The 4,704-nt window shown below is 35.2% G+C and overlaps 1 protein-coding gene across 2 annotated transcripts in view; it reads left to right on the forward strand.

Annotated features, from left to right (window-relative positions):
- LOC107757530 (erlin-2-like) overlaps positions 1-2,064 on the forward strand; it is a 23,762-nt gene extending 21,698 nt beyond the window's left edge. Inside the window, exon 13 of one of the 2 annotated variants that reach the window (XM_016575033.1) lies at positions 1,800-2,064. The gene's annotated coding sequence lies outside the window, so the exon portion shown is untranslated. Of the gene's footprint in view, positions 1-265; positions 687-1,799 lie in introns of those variants that run through there. The other variant, XM_016575034.1, reaches the window with a different exon arrangement.
- Positions 2,065-4,704: the final 2,640 nt, after the last annotated feature.

Raw genomic sequence — 4,704 nt, forward strand, 5'->3', positions numbered from 1 at the left:
GCAAAGAAGAGTGGGCAAATATTGCAAAGTCTAGATGTGCAAAGTTAGTAGAGACAGAGACATATCCCAACAGACTACATCTGTAATTAAAGCAAAAGATGGTTCAACAAAATACTGACACAAGGGGGTGATCCTTTTTCCAACTCTGTGATTGTTTTTTTGTTTTTTTTCTGACATTTTGGTGTTATATCTTTCACTTGGATGTTATAAGTTGCACGGAGTTAATACAGCTGGATAAAACAAAAACTGTATGTCTTCATTTCAGGCTGCATAATTTTTAAGGGGGCGATTCTTTTCTATACCCACTATATAATAGAGGGAATCAGCATATTTGGCCTGCTGTCCTCTGGGAATGAAGGTGAGAAAAGCGGCGATATAGAGACTTCCTCTGATGCTAATTGGTTGTATTATCTGAAAATGTTTCTCCCAAACTTTGTTAAAATAAATTTCATTAAGAATAGTAAAAAATCAAAGCTAGTCAAAGTGCTGTCTTGCAAATTTAGTAACGGAATAAAGTATATGATAACTTAATTTTCTCGCTATACAAATAAACTTGAATTGAATTGAATAACTTGGGTAATTGAATGGTATTCAAAAACTCTCTGTGTACAAGTTACCTGATTGATGGCTGTTCTTTGAAGATCAGCAGTTTTCCAGAAGAATGGCAGCATTTGCTATCTGACCTAAAAACATTATATATATTAGATTATTATATATACAATAAATCACATCCTAATAAAACAATAATTGAATAACTTGGGTAATTGAATGGTATTCAAAAACTCTTTCTGTGTACAAGTTACCTGATTGATGGCTGTTCTTTGAAGATCAGCAGTTTTCCAGAAGAATGGCAGCATTTGCTATCTGACCTAAAAACATTATATATATTAGATTATTATATATACAATAAATCACATCCTAATAAAACAACACATGATAGATTTCTGCACTTAAATTAGAACATAGCACGAACAAAAGGAGTGAAATATAAACTGCACTGAAAATTGATATATTAATAAATTGTCACTGAGACACAATATTTCTCCTCCAAGGCTGTCTCACGTGAATCAGAAATCAGCTGATCAATAACATTAACTAATAAACGTATATTTTACTAACAGCTAACTTTTTTATTAATCTCACTAAAATTTTGCAATTCTGTTAATCAAAAGACTCATTTAGATTAATTCAATTTGGAACTAGCCTACGAATTTAAAAGGACTGTTTGATTAATTTTTAACCGATAAACACCCCGAAAAACATGATAGCGCTTGCTCCCTTACGACAATTAACCATGGTACATATAAAAAAAAACATGGTTATTGTATAGTTAAACTATGATAACCATAAATTAACCATGGTATTTGTAGTAAAACTGTCATTATACATTTGGCAATCAATCTGCCAAAAAACATGGTAACTACACCTTTACTATAATAAAACCATGGTTAATTTTCATAAGGGCTGGTATACTGGAAATCTCTAAACACGTCTTGTGTGTGCAATCAGAAAGATCCTGTATCCAAAAATCATCTCAAGTGTATGGACGTGTACAGGACCAAAGTCCCTTTCAAGGAAAGTCTGTTCACTCGGCGGCCATATTTGCAACGCCCCCGGGCAGCTCATCCAAGACCAGGTCCTATCTAAATGAATGGGGGAATCCTGAAATCTCAAAAACTGCTTGCTGAACTCTCAATCAAATTACATATTTCAAATCAGCAACAAAATCTGAAGTGACCTGTCCCATTACTTTTGTTGCTTAAGCTCTAATTACGTTTAAAAACATGTTTGTTTTCCAGTTTGCTCCAGCTATTGCGCATGCGCAAAGATTTGCAATTATTTCACGACACCAATCTCCTTTACTGCTGTTTCAATGGTAACCAGAGGACGTGGTTACAAACACTGGAAGAACAGAGACAGAACCGGAGCAAAGACCAGAGGACGACACTGAAAGGACTCGATATGTGATGGGATGTGATGTGGATGTTCTTTGCATTATGATTGATAATAAACAGTTCTTGTCATGTCGTGCAAAATATTTAATAAAACTGCTGAACATTTTTTTCCTGTTTATTTTGTACCTCAATAACAATGTAAATACATTTATTATTACAAATTTTTAAGCCAGTGTTTCTCAACCCTGGTCCTGGGCGCCCCCCAGCACTGCACATTCTGTGTGTCTCCCTAATCAAACACACCTGATTCAACTCATTAGCTCATTAAAAGAAACTCCAGAACCTGAAATGGGTGTCAGATAAGGGAGACATACAAAATGTGCAGTGTTGGGGGGCGCTCAGGACCAGGGTTGAGAAACACTGTTCTAAGCGAAGACCATATACTCACCATATAAAATCTTACATGCAGTTAAACCAGGGGTGTCAAACTCAATTCCGAAGCGAATCTGTACAGAGCCCCTCCCCCAAAGAACCGCCAGTCTGTAAAGATTGACGATTGGCTGTTTTGACTGGAAGGCGGGACTTCCTTCGCTATGGTGGCCATATTGAGCATTGCACTTTTCCCTATTCATAGTAATGTGAGTGGACCGTGTTTGTATATCTATAGTCTTTGACGGTTTGTTTTCGTACACGCGTCGTACCCCTTAAATTTCACTGAAATTTCCAGTGTCAGATTTATCCTGGAAATTACTCTTTTCATGCAGTGATTCTTTGTTCAAAACCTCAGAGATCATCAGAGCTTTCCAAAGACCTTGACTGTTCATGACTGTGTTTTGCATGAGCACTGAGAGTTAAATCACTGTCTTTTTTTTTTTTTTTTTTTTGTGGTTGTGTTTTTCTTCTTACAATGGACGGATTAGTCAAGTTCACAGTTTCTTTATTTCACATACATTAAAAAATTGGCTATGTATTGAGTGCGTAATTGTTTATACAGTAAAGTTTTCTTATAAAGTCTTTGTGTTCAATTTTAAGTAACATGATGTTCAAGTGACATGCTTAAAGACATGCTTGATACAGGTAGTTCAGTGTTACATTTGCACTTGTTAGTAAGCATTTTAATCTTGTATGTAAGGTGATCAATAATTATTATTGTTGTTGTTGTTTAAGGAAAATAATGTATTTTACACAGATTTAAAAAAAAAATGCCAGTAGAAAAATCAGACAAGATTTACTCTCTTGTAGAGTATGGTTTAATTTTGCCCCTTTATTCAAATACCTGGAGTGCAGTTTGTTGAAACTCATCGAGAACATTACAGGAAAATAAATATGCTCAATGCTTTCTTGTGAACTTTCCCAAAGATGTTGGACGAGATGTGATGTTAATAAACATCAGCTTCATGATAATATAACAGCTGCTCAATTTAACGCTGAAGTGGTCTTGGGAGTATTTCAATAAAGCCACATTTTATACAACTGCATATAAACTCTGAATTATCTAAATTTCTTATGAACAATTATCTCCTTTTCAAATGAACCCTTATGTTGTGTTTTCCGATCATTTAGACCTGGAGAGGATTTTTTTTTATGTTATTATATTGGATTAAAACTGACTTTGCTTACACAGGGAATAACAACTTCCCAAATGCATTTTGATAAGTTTTGTACTTTATTGGAACTTTCCCCCCACTGTGTTAACATGTAAAGTGTTTCCAGTCAAAAATGACCAGCCTACACATAACTGCTTATAAATTTCTCTTTACGCTGTTATCAAATATTGGATTCAGTGTTTTTTATCAACGTGTTTTCTTTCAATTAGCACAGGGTTTGTATTTCTTTTCGGAGCTTACTGGCTGTAGGCCTAATTGATCTTGAGCTTCTGTACCCTAATTTAAAAAAAAAAGGAAAAAAGAAGAGGCAGAGCAACAGTTCCAATCTTCTTACAAGTTGATGAACCGTTTGGATTTGCAAATAGTTTATATGGTGTGGCACAAGGTATAATAATAAGCAGGATTTTGTTTTCCTCTAAAAGTCTGTATTACTTTTTATGTACACGTAATTGTCATCCAGCTTTGAAAAAAGCAGCAGTTATTAATTTATATGGGTACGGATACTGTGAATGGCACTCTTGTTCATTATGCAGAGATGCCACCGGAGTTCTCTACGCATGTCTTTGAGTTGTGCGTGTCATGTGTGCCTTTGTTCTGGCAGTGCTGAGCAGTTTACCAACATTTTAGTGAGGTTTCAATGAAGTATCAGACCAGTAGTAGTATTTCTTCACCACCCGAACATCATAACAATTACTCAAATTTCATAGACCGATAAGTGTCACCGGTTTCCAAAGACACTATTACAATCCATCAATAACAGCATGCAATCACTGAACTACTGGAACTAATAATGTTTATTTCTTGGGAATCATTATTCACTTCATTAATAACCTAACCATTAATTAATAACATAGTACAATGTAATAAAAATTGTTAATGTTTGGCAGATTAAATAACACCATTAAGTCTTGATATCGTGCTTGATATCGTGATATTGGAGACGTGCTGATATCGCGTTTGGTCTCGTTCTGTATCGCGTATCTTGTCAGTGTCTGCGCTTGCTTGGCCATTTGTTGTGGAGAAAATAAGTAAAGTGTGTTCAAGCGCCAGCAGAAAACTGTGTAAAAAAATAGTCTTTGAGAGAAGCAGTCTTTATCAGCGGAAGTTAAAAGCAGCTCGTAAGTGTATTTACTTGTCTCATTAGTGTTTAGTGCAGTTGTCGTTGCTAGGAAACGCTTGTTTTGTTTACTGTGTGGAGACGT

This window comes from Sinocyclocheilus rhinocerous, unplaced genomic scaffold (genome assembly GCF_001515625.1).
Source record: "Sinocyclocheilus rhinocerous isolate Xijiao unplaced genomic scaffold, SAMN03320098_v1.1 scaffold984, whole genome shotgun sequence".
In the NCBI taxonomy this organism is placed as follows: Eukaryota; Metazoa; Chordata; class Actinopteri; order Cypriniformes; family Cyprinidae; genus Sinocyclocheilus; species Sinocyclocheilus rhinocerous.